The 20,861-nt window shown below is 36.3% G+C and overlaps 1 protein-coding gene and 1 pseudogene across 5 annotated transcripts in view; one reads left to right on the forward strand and one right to left on the reverse strand.

Annotated features, from left to right (window-relative positions):
* The window catches only part of FRMD5 (FERM domain containing 5), a 310,956-nt gene that overhangs the window by 245,197 nt on the left and 44,898 nt on the right, over positions 1–20,861 (reverse strand). The gene's annotated exons all lie outside the window — the stretch shown is intronic.
* On the forward strand, positions 16,882–17,403 carry LOC140622630 (large ribosomal subunit protein eL21-like; annotated as a pseudogene).

The following is a 20,861-nucleotide window of genomic DNA, read 5'->3' on the forward strand; positions in this document are numbered from 1 at the left end:
ACCCTTCCCATGGATGGACTTCTGGCAAGGAACAAATGAGCCATAGGCAAAACAAATATCTCGGTAAACTCTTATAATAGGTGTTCCCCAAGGAACTCCAGCTTGGGTTCTGCAGCCAATGGCACTACTTCCAGGTAGGTTGTCCTACTACCAGAATCATTCTCTGCCCTCTAAACCCATTACACCTCAGCAGGTTGCTACCATTTGTCACCAGTACCACTTCTGTGCCCTCATGCAAGGTGAGACCCATGATGGCATCTCTGTCAATCCCTGGGGAAACAGGACTTGCCACTGGATTAGAAAAGGTCTGCTTTACCTCCATAGCTTTCTTTGCCATACAGGCAATGCAGATTAGATCCCCAGGACCCTGACTACATTCCTTTCCACCTCTTTTTCTAAGTATTATACCTCAACTCACTACTCCAAGGTAGTTCCAAGTGAGACTTATATACTACAAAGGGAAAGCTGTTCTTGGGTGACTTTGGGCAACTAAAGAGAAAAAGGTAAGTCTAGTGGAGACCAAGCAAAATAAACTTTGCTCAAAGTTCTAGAAAATAACTCTAGAAGAACTCTTTCCATAACATGTATTATTTGTTAGAAATGTGAAGCCTATTTGAAAATTTGTTAAGCTTAGCACTTCAGAAGATACATATTTTTTCTGAAACTTTGAAAAGCTACACAAGTTACAGGAGACTAACAGGTTTACAGCGATATGGATCAACTGGGGATGAACTATAAGGGAGAGAATATAGCATTCCTTGGGTATCTTTCCATTATTAGAACTTCAAAGCAGAGGATATACAGATATACACATTTACTTACAACTCTAACTCAAGCAAGCAGAAACCAGCTTGACATAAATCAGTTGTGTTAGCATAGAAAAAAGAATTTCTTTTTAGTGTTATCAATTTTATAGTAACGTCACTGCCAGAAAATACATACATACATACACAAACACAGCTTTGTTTCTTTGGCACAGATGACCTCTACTGACCAAAGGATAAATCCAAACCAGATTGTAGCCTTAGAGCTATCCAAATTTCTTGTCAGAAGTCTAACCAAAAACCCATCTAATGTTTTCAAGGGGATCCCTGGGTGGCTTAGGGGTTTAGCCCTGCCTGTGTCTTTGACTGTGTCTCTCATGAATAAATAAAATCTTTAAAAATAATAACCCTTCAACTGCAATTCACAAAGCCTATAAACCTTACTGTATTGCCAAGACAGAGCTATCTTTTCATTCAAATAAGTATCAAAAAGTAATTATTAACTATCTTGGTGAGGAATCTTTAAAATTACTTAATTAAAAAAAATAACAATTTTAAAAGTATGGTTTTGGGGGGGGAGGTTGTAAGATTTTTATTGATTTATTCATGAGAGACAGAGAGACAGAGAGACAGAGAGAGGCAGAGACATAAGCAGAGGGAGAAGCTGGCTCCATGCAGGGAGCCTGATGTGGGACTCAGTCCCGGGACTCCAAGATCACTCCCTGGGCCGAAGGCAGGCACTCAACCGCTAAGCTACCCAGACGTCCCTTAAAAAGTATGTTTTTAGAGAAATTAACAATGAAAAAAATAAGGAAATAAGAGAATTACTAAATAGGACTTAATTTTGACAAGCAAGAAAGAATAGGTTGGTAGTAAAAAAATGACAAAAATCTGCAAAGCCACCTATGTGAAATTCAAATATCTAATGACCAAAAAATATAACTGTGGATGTATTAGGTATACAGTGTAAAGTTTAAGAAAATACCAAAAGTTCTGAGTGGGGTGTCTGGGTAGCTCAGTCGATTAAGCATCCGACTCTTGATTTCCACTCAGGTCATGATCTCAGGATCAAGAGATGGAGTCCCATGTCAGGCTCCATGCTCAGTTGGGAGTCTGCTTGAGATTCTCTGTTTCTTCCTCTGCCCCCTCCCCCTGCTTGCACTCATGCTCTAAATAAATAAATAAACAAAAAATATTTTTAAAGTTGAAGTAGATCAGATACAAGCCAATGTTTAGAGATCATGAAAAAAGTTTTGAGTCCCAGAGGCCTGAAAAAATAAAAATAAAAATTTCAACTGTACAATCAGTTAAAGAAAGAGAAAAGATCTCTAAGCTGGTGTGTATAGACAAGAAACCCCATGAAGCAGCCAAATGTTAAAAGAATGTGTTCAAAACATACAAGTAAAAAAAGCACATGGCCAAAATGAAATATACAAAAGACCAGCAAGGATTTATGTAAAGAATGCCTGGAAGGTCAAAGTCCAAAATGAGCTAAGATTCATGAAGACAATCATGCTCAGAGGACAATAATAAGAGCTCTTCCTAGATGCATAGGAAGTGGGGAAGATAAGGAAAATAAAGGACCATTGTATAAGGCAGAGAAAAAAAGAAGCAGTTTCTGTTTCATCTCTTTATCCAGATTGAAATTCAACTTGACAAGGACAGAAAAACCTTGATTAGAAAGAAATAAAGCAAACAAAAGAAATTCCATGTACAGAGTAAAGGACTACTCAAATTAATTCACTTATTGACACCTATGTCCCAGGTTCTGTTCCAGACCTTGAGCATTTAACAGTGAACAGAATCAAATCTGCGGTTTGATTGCACTTATATTCTAGTGGAGTAAACAGTCAACAAATAAATACAGAATATTCAGTAGTGATAATATTTTGAAGAAAAATAAAGCAGGTAAGAGGACAGAGGGGTACTATTTAGATAATCTGTGAGGGCCTTTCTGAGAAGGCATTTCAGCAGTGACTTGAATGAGGCGGGGATACAAGCCATGGGAGAAAGGCCCTGCAGGTGCAAGCAACAACAAATGCAGGGCAGAATGAGTTGACAGAATGTTTAAGTGAGAAACAGCAAGAGGGGAACTGTGTGTATAGAATGGAGGGAGCAAGGGAAGGAGCAACAAGAAATAAAACTGACTATGGAGGGCCCCACAGGCTTCACACTGCATGAGGTGAAAAGCCTTTGGAGTATTATAGCAAAGTAGACATGTGATTTGACTTGTACGTTCAAAGTATCTCTCCGGCTACTGTGGAAAGGAGATGTTTAGGAATAAGCATGAAAAATAACCAGACAAAGTAGGAGGCCCTTGGAACACCAGGAGAGGGATGATAGTGGCTAAATGAGTTTAAGTCCCCAAGTAAATCTAAACTACATCTCGGAGTACCTAAAAAATGTACAGATGTTATTCACACAACCAATCTCAATCATTTTTCGTATCTCACAAAGAACAAGAGTGGTGCCAGAAACCTAGAAATAAGTTTTCCCAGTTTTCACAAATGGAGGAGAAAAGAAGCAGATTCCAGATATTAGGAGTCAAAACAAGACTCCCATGAACAAAACAAGCCCAACTGGTTTTATTTTCTCTAAGAAAGTATCAAGAAAGTATCAACCACTTCCAATTTTTTTATTATTACTTTCTAGTCTTTATTCTTCACATATATAATTTTTCAAAGTTTTAATTATAACAAAGACACATTTTTATTGCATAACTATTTTAGATTTCTTGTATTATAAGCATTACTCTGTGTTGTGACTCTGGCATAATTTTTTAAGTAATTGTAAATTAAAGGGAACAAAAAGGCAAGTTTGTAGATAAGGCATGAAATTTTCAGGATATTTCTGCTAATTTCCTGAACTACAGTTACAATATTACTTAAAATACAAACGTCATATAGGTTAGTTTTGGGTGGCAATGAAGTTATGCCAGGAAAATTATGAAGAAGAACATTTCTTATCAAATGCAACTAACATTTTAATAAAAAAGAATATCAGAAATCTCAGAACACTTTCACAAAGATGACTATTTTTATTCTATAAATTGCAGAAAAGAGCTTTATTTCTTTAGATACATAACTAGCAAACTGGCTGTGATAAGACTTAAAAGTAGAAAAGAAGAAGAGTAAGATTTATTTGTAGCTAGCTGGTGTTTTCTATTTTTTGGTCATACAATTCATAGTAGTCTTCAAAGAGGGTAACACTTCATTACTTTCCAGTGGTAGAAAAAGTTGTTACATTTTCCAAATTTTCTTAGCCCAATCAGTTTACATTGGAATCTTAAATATATACTATTTTTTTTCTCCTTGGGGGTAAAACAGATACCATTCTATTTCTGTTTTATAATTCAGACAACATCAGCTTTACAATGTTGATCTAAAAGAAACTATCTAAAATTGAAAAACATAACATAGTGGCAGAGAGTTCTAGATAAGATGGCTTTGTAAGTTCATACTTTGAGTCCACAACCCTCTCCCTACTCCTATACTACCCATGTAAACAGTGATAGATAAAAAAATAAAAAGTAAAATCCTAGCTGCTATATTAGTCAGGATTCAGTTGCAGGTATAAAGATTCTCTAGTGTTTTAAGCACAATCAGATTTAATACTTAGGTGCTAACATTTAGATGCCAATAAAATAGTTGAAAGAGTAGAAGGGGAGGCTCTATGCTAAACCTTAAGGAATGAGTCAGAATCCACAGAGAACTGGCCTGCCAAGGGAGCCACCTCTGCCACCATCAGAAATTTAAAGAAAAAAAAAAAAAATAGAAAGAAAAGAAAGTTAAAGAAGGGCACCTGGGTGGCTCAGTTAGTTAAGCATCTGCCTTTGGCTTAGGTCATGATCTCGGAGTCCCAGGATCAAGCCCCATATCGGGCTCCCTGCTCAACGAGGAGTCTGCTTCTCCCTCTGCCACTCCCTCTGCTTGTGTTCTGTCAAATAAATAAATTAAATCTTTAAAAAAAAAAAAAAAAGCAAGTAACTTAAAGAAATAGGGCACTGCTATGCTAAGTGCTGGACAGAATCATAACTCCTTAGCCACATCCAGGAATTAGGTAGCTACCAATGTGATTATTGGTTCTGAATACAATGCCTTAGCTTCTGTTAGACACCAGGAAGTTGTTGCCAGAATTGCTGGCACTAAGGGGACACAGCCCAGGTCTGCAATTTGGGAATCAGAGAGAGCTGCAAACTCTAAGCCACTGGATCTGCTCCAGCAAAACTAATGCCATGTGTATGACACTCTACCCACCCCCTCCCCTGTATTCAGTTCTGAATTGGAGTATCATAAAAGTGAATGTGATTAGTGTAATCTGAACTACATCAGGAACCCTAGATGTAAGGAAGCATAGGTAGTAATTTTTATTTTCCAGTTCATGTAGTAAAAGGAGGAATACTAGAAGGACGTTGAAACAGATGCAGAGTTGGGGCACCTGGATTGCTCAGTTGTTAAGTGTTTGACTTCAGCTCCAGTTGTAGTCTCGGGGTCCTGGGATCGGGACCCATAACAGGCTCACTGCTCACTGGGGAGTCTGCTTGTCCTTCTTCCTATCCTTCTGCCCCTCCCCTTACCTGTGTGTGCTCTCCCTCTCTCTCGTTCTCAAATGAATAGGTGAAAATTCCTTAAGAAAGGAAGAAACAAACAAACAGATGCTGAATTATCTCACAATAATACCCAGGAAGAAAGATAATAAATTATATCAATTCTATTGTTATACATTACTTATAATAAATATTCCCAAGGACTAAAGAATAGAACAAAACACAAAGCAGTGAGTGAGGCTTAATGGGCTCTAAGTATAGGAGCAAACAAAGAAGGCCAAGAATTCAGCTTCTGTAGGTTAATGAGAATTAAAAGTGCTTCACTTATGGCATGCAACTGGAGCCAGCTCATTGCTTAAAACCAGGGAGTGGGCCAAACTCCAATAATGAGACTTAAAAAAGCAGTTTATGTGAAGCCGTACAATAAAAGAGGTAGGAAAGGCCAGAACCCAAGCCAGCCACTTGCTAGCTCAATGGCTGGATGTACATTATCACCATTATCATGAAAATCAGGAATCCTGAATTACCTGTGGAACCAAATGGAAGCAAAATTTTGAGGAAAAGTAGGGTAAGGTGAGATGATAATAACTCTCACTGGAATTAAGCTCTCAAACCAAAATTCCAAAATACATAAAGAAAATTAACACTACAATTGTCAACAAAAGCAACTACAGAGAGATTAATCCACTTAAGACAAAATGGAAATAATGTAACCATCTGAAATTGACCTCAAACTCAATGTTTAGGATCCTCAAAGAGATAAAGAAAGCAAAAACGGCATAAAAACACAGACATTCAAAGTGTAATCTCAGGGCACCTGGGTGGCTTGGTGGGTTAAGCCTCTGGCTCTTGATTTCAGCTCAGGTCATGATCTCAGGGTCCTGAGACAGAGCGGTGGGTTGGGCTCCATACTAGGTGTGGAACGTGCTTAAGATTCTCTCTCCCCCCTCTGCCCCTTTCTCCCTTAAAAAAAAAATGCAATCTCAGTACCAATCAAGATAAATACAAATAAACCCACACATGCACATATCATTGTGAAAATGCAGAACATTAAGGTACCATAAAGAAGTATTATCTACCTAAAAAAAGACTGACAGCAGACACTTCATCAGCAATAATAGATGCCTTGAAGATAATGGAGTTATATAACCAAAATGTTAAAAACAAGAGAATTGTCAAGCCAGAATTCAATGCCCAACTAAGCTATCAAAAAGAATGAGACAATAAAGACATTTTTAAGACCCTACAATGACTGAGTTTTCCACTAATAATTTCTCACTAAAGAATTGATGTATCTGGGAACCCTGGGTGGCGCAGCGGTTTAGCGCCTACCTTTGGCCCAGGGCGCGATCCTGGAGACCCGGGATCGAATCTCACGTCGGGCTCCCGGTGCATGGAGCCTGCTTCTCCCTCTGCCTGTGTCTCTGCCCCTCTCTCTCTCTCTCTCTCTCTAAATAAATAAATTAATTAAAAATTAAAAAAAAAAAAGACTTAAAAAAATAAAGTTTAAAAAAAAAAAAAGAATTGATGTATCTGGGGTGCTGGAGTGGCTCAGATAATTAAGCATCTCACTTTCAGCTCAGGTCATGATCCCAGGTCCTAGGATCGAGCCCCACATCAGGCTCCTGGCTCAGCAGGGAATCTGCTTCTCCCTCTGCCTCTCCCCACTACTCATGCTTGCACTCTCTCACTCTCTCTGTCCCTAATAAGTAAATAAAAAATCTTTTGGAAAAAAAAAAAAATTGAGGGCAGCCTGAGTGGCTCAGCGGTTTAGCACCGCCTTCAGCCCAGGGCGTGATCCTGGAGACCCAGGATCGAGTCCCATGTCGGGCTCCCTGCATGGAGCCTGCTTCTCCCTCTGCCTGTGTCTGTGCCTCTCTCTCTCTCTCTCTCTCTCTCTCTCTCATGAATAAATAAATAAAATCTTAAAAAAAAAGAATTGATATATCTTAGGAGGTACTTCAGAAAGGAGAGCACAAAGAAACAAGAAAGATATCCTGGTGGTCCCACAATCAGATAAAGTATATTATCAAATGTACCTAATTACAGTTTTTCATAATTGAAAGACAAGTGGTCACATAAATGAAATTAATTCCACTTACATGAAGTGTTCAGAACAGGTGAATCTAAAGAGACAGAAAGTGGTGGTTGCCTAGGACTGGGGAACATCCTTAGGAGGGAAGGGGACAGGGAGTAGGCCAAACAAGAAATCCTAGATACAGTATTGCCTTTAAGGGGAACAAAAGTGTTCTAAAATTAGACTGTGGCAATGGTTGTACAACCCTGTGAATAAAAAACACTGAATTGTACATTTTAAATGGCTGAATTGTAAAATATGTGAATTATATCTTAATGAGATTTTAAAAGTGGAACTGGAAAGGAAGATGTTCACATACAGTAAGATCCTTTTAAACTTTGATAGAAAATTTTGTAGTTATGTGTGAATGCTAAAAACTTAGGAATAACCATTACGAGAACAGAAATGCCATCTATGCTTCTAAAATCAGAGGAACATAAAAGATGATATTCACAATTTTATCAATCTAAATGACAAGAGTAATACAAAAAAAGAAAGAAAATATGCAAGAAAATGGCAAAAATGAGTTCAAGTCTCTATGCGCGTGTGCGCGTGCGCACACACACACACACACACAATTAAAAGAATGTGTTATCAAGAGTAGGTTAACAAACCCAACTAGAGACACATTTAAAGCAAAATGATCCCAAAAATTTGATAAAAAAATCATGAACAAATATATTTGATAAAAATACTTTTTTATTGCTGGCAAGGCAACATGAACAACAGAATAGAACTTAGGATGTAAGACAAAAATAAGAGCAAAGGATGACATTACCTAATGGCAAAAAGAACACTGACAAAAAAGATATGATGAACTTATATAATAAATATAGGCTCTCAAATGTATAGGAAGCAAAAACAGATAAAATTAACAGGGAGAAACAAGCAAAACCACAACCATGAGATAGTAAAACTAAAGGGGATTCTAACTCTGATATCTGAGACTGATGATCAAGCAGACAAAAATTCCCTAAAGATACAGCATATTTGAACACAAAAGTAAGTTGATCTCACACACACATACACACACACACACACACACAGATATAAAACTCTGTACCAAATAGAAAAGAATATACATTGGTTTTAAGCACACATAAGACATTTATAAAAATTTACTGCATATTAGATCTCAGAGGCAGCATCAACCAATTTCTGAGAATAAATCTCATTCCAATCATATTCTTTTAAAACAATGTAAATAATTATAAATAAATAATAAAAAGTAAACAAACAATTCTATGTTTAGAAAATTTAAAATGTACTCAAGGGGATCCCTGGGTGGCTCAGTGGTTTAGTGCCTGCCTTAGGCCCAGGGCGTGATCCTGGAGTCCCGAGATCGAGTCCCACATCGGGCTCCCTGCATGGAGCCTGCTTCTCCCTCTGCCTGTGTCTCTGCCTGTGTGTGTGTGTCTCTCATGAATAATAAAAATCTTAAAAAAAAAATAAAAAATAAATGTACTCAAAAATGACTCATGGGATAAAAATCAAAATAGAAATTATGAAATAACTAGAACTGAATAACGAAAGTACCATATACCAAAACTAGTAAAAATGCAACTAAAAGGGTAAAGTGGGATAATCAAGAATAAAAGAATGATGTCCACTTCTAGTCAACACTTTTGGAGGTCCCAGAGAGTATAATGGTGTAAGAAAAAATATATAAAGTAAGAAGGAAATATCAAAACATTATCATTATTTGTATGTTATCATTACTCTCATTAGAAATCTAAGAGAATCTACAATTACAATGCAGAGAATTCAGAAAGGTTGCTCAACATAGAATCAACTTACAAATATTGACAGTATTCATATATTCCAGTAGTAACCAACTAGAAAATATAATTTTTAAAAAGAAACCATTTGCAATAGCAATAAACATTATGGGGTAACTGAAAAGAAATCCAATAAATTATATGTAAGACTCTGCTAGAGAAAAACATAAATTGTATTAAAAATTCAAAGGGAGGGATCCCTGGGTGGCGCAGCGGTTTGGCGCCTGCCTTTGGCCCAGAGCGTGATCCTGGAGACCTGGGATTAAATCCCACGTCAGGCTCCAGGTGCATGGAGCCTGCTTCTCCCTCTGCCTATGTCTCTGCCTCTCTCTCTCCCTCTATATGACTATCATAAATAAATTTTTTAAAAAAATATTTAAAAAAAAATTCAAAGGGATGTCTGGGTGGCTCAACGGTTGAGCTCCTGCCTTCAGCCCAGGGCGTGATCCCAGAGTCCCGGGATTGAGTCCCACATTGGGCTCCCTGAATGTGGAGAGCCTGCTTCTCTCCCTGCCTGTGTCTCCGTGTCTCTCTGTGTCTCTCATGAATAAATAAAATCTTTTAAACAAAACTCAAAGAAGAACTAAATAAAGAGAAATATATTTGTAAATAGGAATACTAGATGGAATAATTGTACCAATTCTCCTCAAATTGCTCCATTAAGAAATCAACACAATTCTGGCAAATACCCTATAGGGAATTTTTGTGAAACTTAACAAGCTCATTCTAAAATTCACACAGAACAGAAAAAAAGAGCCAAGAAAAGCCATGATGATTTTGAATAAAATGGTAAAATAATTAAAATGGTGTGATATTAAGCCCAGGAATAGATAAACAAACCAATGGAACAGAATAGAAAACTCAGACAGTCAAGTGCATCTACAGAAAATTGGTATTAGACAGTGGAGGCATTCCAAATCCAGGCAGGAAACAAACTATTTAATAAAAGGTGCTGGGATAACTGATTATGTACATGGCAAATGAGATCCCCACCATTGAGCCAAATAAAACCGATGGGGGGAAAAACCCTCAATGTGAAAGCAAAACTAGAACTTTCCAATAGAATTATAACATTGTGGTTCCTTTGACCTTCTTCCTGAATACAGTTTCTAGACTCCAAACAATCCTAGTTGTTCTCCTCAAGGGCGCCCTGTACTCAGAACTGAATTCTCTTTGTAATTTGGAAGCTGCAGAATAAGAGTGGGAGCATCACTTTCTTGGTATTGTTATTGGACTTCTGGTAACACAGCCTACCTAAGACCACACTAGCTTTATTTCTGCACTAAAAAATATGACTGATGAACACTGTACTCACCATCTATTAAACCTCATAAAATCATTTTTTTATGTGTGCTACGCTTCAGCCAAGTCCCTCACACTTGGGGCCCATTTGTATAGGGGTTTTTTCCCCCCTTCATGTATAAAGCCTTATCCTTACAACTATTTAATGCCATCATTAAACTAGACCAGTTGTCTTTGTCTGTGGTGACCTCTTCAATATCCTCCTATGTCATCAAATGTACTCATTATCCCTTCCCACACTAGGGCATTCACAAAATCAATAAATATGCCTTCTACAGAAGACTTCATCCAAGAATTGAAAAAAAAAACAATGTTGACCAGGAAGTTCTGAACAGAACCCTAAAGGTATAACAGAAAATTTCCTGCATTAATACTAATCCAATTAACTGTATTAGCAATTAGTTCATATTTTTCCTCCTGACCTTCAAAATTACTCTGACATGTGGTCAATTGTCTACTGAGTTTTGACTAAGCTTTGCTTATTGTATTTCCATGATCAATCTACTAAACCTGTCAAGAAATAAAGTAAGTCTCACATAACTTTGTTTTAGTGAACCCACAGTGGTAGAATCAAATAACTTGGGCTTCTTCTCTTAGATGGTCACAAACATTTATTAATAATTTTAAAGTATTTTAGAAATTAATAAAAATTACAAATGAAATGAAATTTATGAGGACTCCATACATTTGTAGCATAATTATTTCATCTCTGTAGGGGACATCTAATTCTGAAAAAAATTCATCTCCATAAAGTGTAGGCCAGAAAATTTCTTTAAAATCTATCATTCACAGAACAGAGCTGGTAACTGCAAGAAATGCCCCCCCCCACCTTGATAAATGTAAAAGGATAACTTGTGTTAATAAGAATTATTAGACTGTTTAAATTAGGAGCAGTACAGGGAGACAAGTGGGCGAATTCTGTACTCCCTCCTCCTATGAGGAGGGTAAACAGTGTGTTCCAAATCAGACAGAGTTAGAAAACTCAGCTCCAAGATAACAGGGGTGCCCCGCCTGAACACAAAGAATGTACCACACACAGTGCAACCCAAACAATGAAGCTGGAGATTAGAAAATATTCCGCCATCCTCATACATCCAGCTTTGAAACTCTTCCTCATTTGATCCTCCTGTTCAATTCCCACATAACCATCTCAGAAATTTACTTCCATCTAGCTTTCTTATTGTCCCACAAACACCGAGTGTTCACTCTGAGACTGAAAAATCAGCTATCTATAAAGATTGTATAATCAGAGATGGACACCTGGCCAAGAATTTTCACTAGTCACAAAGGACCATGAGCTAGATTAAGTATAAGGCACCTTTCCAAGTGTTCCATTAATAAGATATTAGACAATAAGCAAGACATAATTATTAGAGATATTATTAGAAGATTATTAACTGCAAAAAACAATTCCAGAGAAAAAGAAACATAATTCCCAACAAACTATACTAGAGAGATCAGACTGCAATACTGGATAGTAGATGATTTTATCTTTGCCTGAAGCTCTTTTTCTTGATCATAAATGAGAAATGGAAATACAGAACTCCTAAAATATAAAATATATAGCTAGCTGCTATGCATGACTATGAAAGTTCTCCAGAGCATATTAGTTTCGAATACAGTAGACATTCAATAATTGATTTTGTCTGTTTCTCTGTAACCAGTTCCTTTCCACCACCAGCTAAACACAACTGAATCATTTCGATGTTATGATTACCATTAAATACCTATTAGAGATACCAGTAGAATCTGAGAGCTGAAAGATAATCTAGAGGTTCACCTAATCTTTACAGAGGAAAAGAGAGACCCAAAGAGTTCAAGCCCAAAGTCTCAATGTTTACGTAGTAGTTAAGTGCAACTAGAACCCAATCATGCAGCTCCACTTTCACAGGCATAATCTTGGTTTACCAGAGTCTCACTCTTCTGGTAGGATATTATTTTTCATCCTGTTTAAACATAATTGACCATCAGACACTGCAATGACATTTCACAAAAGCCTTACAACTCTAGGTAGGTGCAGAATACATTGAGTTCCTATAAACATAGTGTTTTGAAACTGGAGAAGTCTTTAGAGACTGTTTCTCCCTATCTGCCTCTTACATATGAGCAAACAGAGGTTAAGCTGTTGGCACAAGTTCACAATGTGAAGCGCAAAGTCAAAAGTAAGAACTGGAAAAAAAAAAAAAAAGAGAGAGAGAGAGAGAGAGAGAGAATTGGCTGTCCTGATTCCCAGGCCAGTGTTCTACACATTTCATTACAGGGCTTCTCTTTCCCTTTTTCCTTTAAAAAAAAAGAAAAGAAAAAGAAAAAAAGCAAGCTTCTAATTAAGAACAAGAATTTTTTACGGTGAGGCTATTGGCTATCTCTGAAACACAATAAGGCGAAGCACAAATGAGGTATGCCTGTATTATTTTTATCAACATGTATTAATTTCTTTCCCACTTAAAACACCTATCAAAAGGAAATTTGTAAATAAGGCCCACTCGGCCTTTGATTCTACTAACCTGGGAGCTGACTGCTTCCTATCTCTAACCCACTAGACATGGACAGTGGTTAGGGCCCAGACACAGGACAGAAAAAAACCTGGCAATGATTCAGTGAGCATAGCAAGAAATGTGCTTAGGAGTGTTCACCCACTGGACTTCACATGATGCAACGCTTTAAACTACAGAATGTCTTGGGCCCAGAGGACTTTGTGGCTTCTGGGACTCTAAAGGATGCCAGATTGTAACAACTTCTCTTTGCAGAGACTTCCTGAGTTAAATGGTTTCTGAGGTCTAGCATGAAAACCCAGCCACCATTTATTGCCTATCTATTTCAAACACATCTTCCCATAAGCAACAGACATTTGGATGCTTGCACAATTCATAAATATGCCATTGATATTTTTAAGACAGTCTATTCATTTTCACCAAATTCCTTCTCAAAGGGAGAATTTGCAACAGAGTGAGTCAAGTCTATATGACATCCACACCTTCTAAACTATGAGAAGACTGAGGAAGTCCCTGCTTGTTCCCTACTGTGGCAGGCCACAAAGAAAACTGGTTTTTAGTTGCAGCATTGGTACGAGAGTCAGGAGAGAAAAGACTTCTGGTCGAAATCTCACCAGAATCACACCATCACAGACTTATTATTGAATTTGTTCTGATAAATTGTTCTGAAGGTGGAAAGCTCTTACTCTTCTCAGTTTACTAAGATTTAAAATTAAAATTTCTGGAGTAGAATCCCAGGAGGATATATAAACTGCAGCAGTCCACTCCCCTATTTCTGCTGCCTCACCACTGATTCTGTTTGACAGACCTACCATAAAGGCCTCCCGCAAACATTTGTCCTGAGGACCTCATGCTCCAGGCCATCAGAGAGCTGGCAGATTGCAAGGCTGTACAGAACTGAATGCACCTGCTACTCACCATAGGCCAAAGTGGGAATGGGAAACCATCATCTGTTATGGCACTATCAACTTAGTGCAGCATTAACACTTAACTCCCTCAAGTCCAGCATCTCTTTAAAATCACTGTTCCACTTCATGTATTACTTTTCAGTATTGTACTTCTTGAACACATGTTTGATAAATGAAGTGCTCTTATATCAGTAAAACTACCAGGGATTAATTGCCGGTGTTTGTAAGAGATTTTAGGGGTTTTGGTTCTTAGAGTAAGGTTTGGCAGAAACAGGTAAATGGAAACTTAGATGAAATTTATACTTCAGAAAAAATGGATTTGGTGTAAAATCCATTTCAGTGTAAAAGCTGACCAGGACTCCAACTCTAAGTAATCCAGCCTTAGACGTTGCTACTGAGAGTCTGGAAAATGTTAGCTATTTCTTTTGATTCAATTCTGATTGCACACTAGAAGTTCAATTATGTTTAATAAGCAGCAGGGACACATGGTTACCAAGGATAATTCTGCTAAACTGAATGAGAAAGTTCAAGATTTAACACATGTAACTTAGTGAGCACATTTAGTCGCTAATAAAATATAATCAGCCCCTTGTCTTTCATTTAATCATCTTTATTAGAAGAAAAAATACATCATACTAAAGGAGTTTACCATATGGAAATGGGGACTTAAAATGCAATACTCTATTACCATGGAGAAAATTAATGCATTATTGTTTTTCAAAGTGGGAATCAAATTGAACTTTCACTTTGATGTGAACTTAAGTTGAATTTTGTCTTCTAACATGACTTACAAAACAGGTGTTAAGAATAGACCAATCCATACATTACACAAGTTTTTTATTTTCCCTAATTACTATGTTATTTATCTACTTACCTGTTTGGTTACTAAGAGAACAGAAGTTTTTTCTTTGGGATTAATTTGGATTTCAATCCTACCCAATAGTGTAAAAGAGTATTTATGATTTATAATCAGAGCATATTTGTAAGATGCTTCTGAGTGAAAATTGCTTAATGTATACTGCTAATTACATTTTAGTGAACTATTTTCATTGCAAAACAGGTAACACTTTATGGATGAAGCCTTTATTGCAACCACTAGATAATCTCTTTTCTATTTGGCCTGCAAATTCATGTTCTGGTGCACTGTAGAAAGTGCCTATACAAAACAAATTCTATATAGCTATCATCATCTTAAAAGATGAAGAGTCTGAATCCTTTATAGAAAGATTTTGGAAATCACACAGCTCTCTCCTATTGTTTTAAAAGGCTGTTTCTTAGATCTTCTGGACTCATAAAAATCTCATTTGCCCTCTATCCCTTTCAAAGAAGATATTAACACATAGCATTGACCACAGTTCCTTCAACAATGAAATGCAAATTGAAAAATCTTCTGTGAAATGAGAATCCAATACTAAATACTTATAAGTCACTGATTCCTAGCTCACACCTTTCTTCTCCTCACATCACACTGAAGAACATGACCACTCAGAAATCTTTCTCAAAATGTGCTCCTCGGAACACTGGTATTCCACAAAAATATGTGTTCAATGAACAACATGTTAGCAATATTTATTTTAAAATTTATTTTAAATATATGACTAAGAAAAACACTATACACCTTTACAGAGTTATTACTGTCCGTGAATCTTTAAGAAACAATTCACAATCCCCAGAGAAATAAAAACCTATCTTGACACGCAAAAAGTTGTACACAAATATTCATAGCAGCATTACTCATAGTAGCCAAAAGGTGGAAACAACCTAAATGCCCATCAACCGATAAGTGTGTAAATAAAATGCGGTATGTCCATACAATGGAATATTATTCAGCCATAAAAAGATAAAGTCCTGAAATATGGATGAATCTTGAAAAGATTATGTTAAGTGAAAGAAAGATCTCATATTGTACAATTCCATTTATATGAAATGTCTAGAATAGGTAGATCTATAGAAATAGAAGTAGATTAGTGGTTGCCAAGGGTTTGGAGTAGGTGGAGAACTGAAGGAGGGGGTGTGTGATGACAGCTAAAGAGTGCAAGATTTCTTTCTGGCACAAAGAAAACATTGTAAAATTGATCTGGTGATGGATGTACACCTCTGAATATATCAAAAGCCACTTAATTAGGGGTGCCTGGATGATTCAGATGGTTGAACATTCAATTCCTGATTTTGGTTCAGGTCATGATCTCAGGGTCAAGATATCAAGGCCCACATGGGGCTCCATATTCAGCACACAGTCGGCTTGAGATTCTCTCCTGTCCTTCTGCCCCTCCCCCTGACTCATGCATATTCTTTCTCTCTAAAATAAATAAATAAATTTTTAAATAATTTTTTAAAAGCCACTTAATTGTACAGCTATCTTTGAGAAAGAATAGGCACTAGAACAGATACTTCACTTTTTAAAAATCCCCCAAAAATCAAACATATGAAAAGATGCTCAACTTTATTAAGCATTAGAGAAGATCAAAGTAACCACAAAACAAAATACCATCATACACAAGCAGACTGACTAAAATTAAAAAGATAGATAACAACATGTGTTGGCAAGGTGTAGTATAGTGTACATACACCATACATATACCATGAGAAGCACTGAAGTCATACAGGCTCTTTAGAAAGCTATTTGGTAGTAGCTATTCAAGTTGAATAGAAATATATTGTAGGCCCTGGCAATTCCACTACTAGATAGGTTATAAATATATAGATAACTATATATATGCACATACATATATACACATATACATATTATATATATATAATATAGGCACATGAAAAACCTATTATAAGAATATCCACATTATTAAGGCTATTATTTATAATAGCCCTCAACTAAGAAAACCCCAGAAGTCCATTAAAAAACAAAATGGATTTGGAATTATGGTATACTTACATAGTGGACTACCACATGGTAATAGAGATGAACTATTGATACACTCAACGACATGGATAAATTGGACTAATGCTATGCTGAGGGGATAAAAATTGACACAAAAGAATACATATTCAGCGGAACCACCATCTTCCAGTAATTCGTCAAAATGACCAACACAAAGGGAAAGAGGAGAGGTACCCGCTATATGTTCTCTAGGCCTTTTAGAAAACATGGAGTTGTTCCTTTGGCCACATACATGCGAATCTATAAGAAAGGTGATATTGCGGACATCAAGGGAATGGGCACTGTTCAAAAAGGAATGCCCCACAAATGTTAGCATGGCAAAACTGGAAGAGTCTACAATGTTACTCAGCATGCTGTTGGCATTGTTGTAAACAAACAAGTTAAGGGCAAGATTCTTGCCAAGAGAATTAATGTCAGCACTGAGTGTATTAAACACTCAAAGAGCCGAGATAGCTTCCTGAAGCGTGTGAAGGAATATGATCAGAAAAAGAAGGAAGCCAAAGAGAAAGGTACGTGGGTCCAACTGAAGTGCCAGCCTGCCCCACCCAGAGAAGCACACTTTGTGAGAACCAATGGAAAGGAGCCTGAACTGCTGGAACCCATTCCCTATAAATTCATGGCATGATAACTGTAAAGAAAATAAAAGACCTCAGGATTGTAAAAAAAAAAAAAAAAAAAAAAAAGAATACATATTCAAATAAGGCAAAAGTAATCTGTGTCGTTACAAATTAGGATAGTAATTAGCTTTGGGTAGGAAAACAGGTAGTGCTGAGGAAGAGGGATGAGTCATGAGGGAGCTTCTGGGAGTGCTGGTAGTATTTTATTTCTTGATCCAGATGCTAGTTACAAGGATATATTTATTTTGTGATATCTAGCTGCATACTTGTGTATCTTTTGATAAACTTTTAAACTAGAGTATTAAAAATGTATATTTTTAAGGAGTGAAAAAATAAAAATACTGCATAATAGCACAGTACTTGACAATGTCAAGAAAATTTGATCTGTCATTTACCCAGAGTATTTACACACAGTTACACAGAACATGCATTGCCAATTCAATACCTGTTGGTCTATGTTATGAATACTGTCATTTTATTTCAACATATTTGTGATATTTTATTATATGAAATATTGATACCATTCTTAATTGTGGTGAATTATGGCTAGTTCACAATCTATGCATAACCCAAACAAGCAAAAAGCCAGACCCCTTCAATGTGAAAATACTACTCATAGCACTTGGTCCCTAAAAAAATCAGAGGATGAGCTGTCCAACATGAAACAATTTATAATTTTCAGAGCTGTCTAGTTCAAGAGCAGATTTTTGCAACTCTGCAGTTCACGTTCTTCCTTTTGTTTCAAAAAGCCTTTCTGAAATAGGCTTATGCTGCAACAAAATAAACAGATTTGATGCTACATCTGCTATGAGGATAGGACTGAGCGACCAGGTTCCGAACAGTAAACAGTGGTTATGTACAAAATACAAAAACATTGTTTTCATTTTTAATGTTTGTTTCTCTGCTGTATTTGACAACCAAAAAAAATCTATTTAAAACATTTTTATCTTGCATTTTTTTAAGATTTTATTTACTTATTTGAATGAGAGAGATCACAGAGGGAGAGGGAGAAGCAGACTCCTCGCTGAGCAGAGAGCCCAACTGGAGGCTAAATCCCAGGGTCCCAAGATCATGACCTGAGCTGAAGGCAGATACTCAACTGACTGACCCACCCATGTGCCCTAATCTTGCATTTTTAAATTCTTTTTGTTCTTAAATTTTTTACTTATGGATTAAGACCCTACTTTTTAAAAAAGGCAAAAGATTCAAATTCTGATCATTTCTCTGTAAAACTGTTTTTGCTCCATTTTAATCCATGAACTAATTATGCATCTCATGTATTTCATTTTTTATACTTTAAAATATTCTATGGTCAATACTTTTGGGAAACTATGACCTAGAATTATCTTCTCAATTTCAAAATATCCCTAAACCTGAATCCATGATCACTACCTTCTATGGTCTCACAAGGTAAAAAGATGTTTATTCATTAATTTAATCCCTTCTTTTTTTTTTTTTTTTTTTTAGTAACCCTTTGCTAGTTGCAGAAAGGAGTACAATGAAATATGCAGGAAGTTCTCCAGAGAAAAGGAGGGGAGTAAAAGTTGGTAGCTACGACCAACATAGATTCATAAACGGAGAACCATTGAAGCAAGGATAAAAGTGGTAAGCATACTGAAAAAAACTGTTTCATCTCAATGGCTATATGTCAGTCAACTACATGCCCATTTGCAAAGTAAATAAAGTATTTGTAGTAGCTTTTAGAATTCCCAACCTTCCTTAAAATATGTGAGTTTAAGGTTTGAGGTTTACACATTTGACTTATACATATGTTTCCAGTAACATATAATACATGAAAATTGAGGAATACCTCAACTTTTGTACAACCCAGGTAGGCTGCTGCTTCTGAAACTAAATCCCACTTTTCTCTGCCATTTAGAAGTATGAAAACGGGATTTGACATACAATTTGACTTATACCCACTATCAAGTTGGTACTATCATAAACAATGGGAATACATCTTTTAAACCAACCACCCTAGATACACAAGACACTAGTTCCAATGGTTGCTTCTAAGAGGACAAGCTGGTAGACTGGACATGAGTGATGAGATAGATCAACTTTTCATTCTGTATCTTTTTGTTCTGCTGTTAAAACTTAGAAGTCAAACTTCTCAAAAAGTGTCATCATGATTACATCTTCTACATCATGTTAAACACACACAACTTTTGCACACATTAATTCTTCTCATGGAGAGCTGAAATCCAAATCCCCTCAGATGTTTCATTCCTATATCTTTAGACCACATCTCCTGTCTTCAGAAGCCCACAACCTTGACCTCTTAAAAAGTGTAGTTTATGTCAACACTTACTCATTTAAAGGATCCAAAGTATACCTCAAAATTTTTCCCTGCCAGCCAAATATCCAAGAATAATCCATAAGCATCAGTATAGGACATGTTCTGTATTTGTGATGCACAAGTTTCTCTCATATTAAGGTCTAAAGCTTTCAAAATTACTCCCTTTAAATAACTAGATTATTTTGATTACATGAAAGGCCTAATAGATGTTTAAGTTATTAGTATCACCAAAGTACCCTTGCAAGCAGCAGTGCTTACAGGCTTGCTTTATTGAAAAGCATTTTCCTCTAAGTTATACATACTTTGAGACAAATTAATTGACAAAACAACATTCGTTTTGATCAGAAAATACAGAGGAAAGAAGAAAGAAAAGAAAGAAAGAAAGAAAGAAAGAAAGAAAGAAAGAAAGAAAGAAAGAAAGAAAAGAAAAGAAAAGAAAGAAAATACAGAACATCCTTAAAGTAAATGCTTTTGCTAAGCATTCTAGAAAAAAAAAAAATAGTTTAACATCCTTCTTTCAAGTTGCTACTTAGATTTTAAATGACATATTTGGGGAGCAAAAAGACTTTCAGTTACATTAATACTCAATGTGATTCTAAACTACCAGATGATTCAAGACTAAAATCTTAGAGGCAGGCAACTTCAAACAATTTGGTTGTTTTATCAGCATTTAAAGATTAAAAAAAAAATCTAAGTAACAGGATGACTTTAAAAAGTCCTAATCAGGTACACCACACTCCAAGCTACTACTTTTTCAAGGAGATGAAACAGAAATTTCTAAATGTGTTGGTGAAAAACAATTACTGCTACATCATTTATATCATAAATTGTAAATCCAAAATACCACTAGCTCCGCAATATGCAAATGTACAATCTAATTCCACTTTGAATTACTCTCACTTCCTTTCTTTACTAGACTCCAAACAGGAAAGAAAATGAAGGAATATAATCCAGGAGTTGAAAGAAAAAGAAAATGCAGGAACTTCAACCAGATCTGCATGACTCATGTTGTGTCAGTTGCAAATTTCTGATTCCAAGCCTTTAAAAAAAGAAACTTCAAGGACCCTTCAAATTATGTTCAAGTCATATGTCTGATTAGACAATTGAATCACTTTAATGTAATGCTTTTTTTTTTTCTTGATTCAGATCTCTTCTCTTGCTGCCACAAATATGTTTGTTCAG

The sequence above is a fragment of the Canis lupus genome, chromosome 32 (assembly GCF_048164855.1).
Source record: "Canis lupus baileyi chromosome 32, mCanLup2.hap1, whole genome shotgun sequence".
Taxonomy (NCBI): domain Eukaryota; kingdom Metazoa; phylum Chordata; class Mammalia; order Carnivora; family Canidae; genus Canis; species Canis lupus.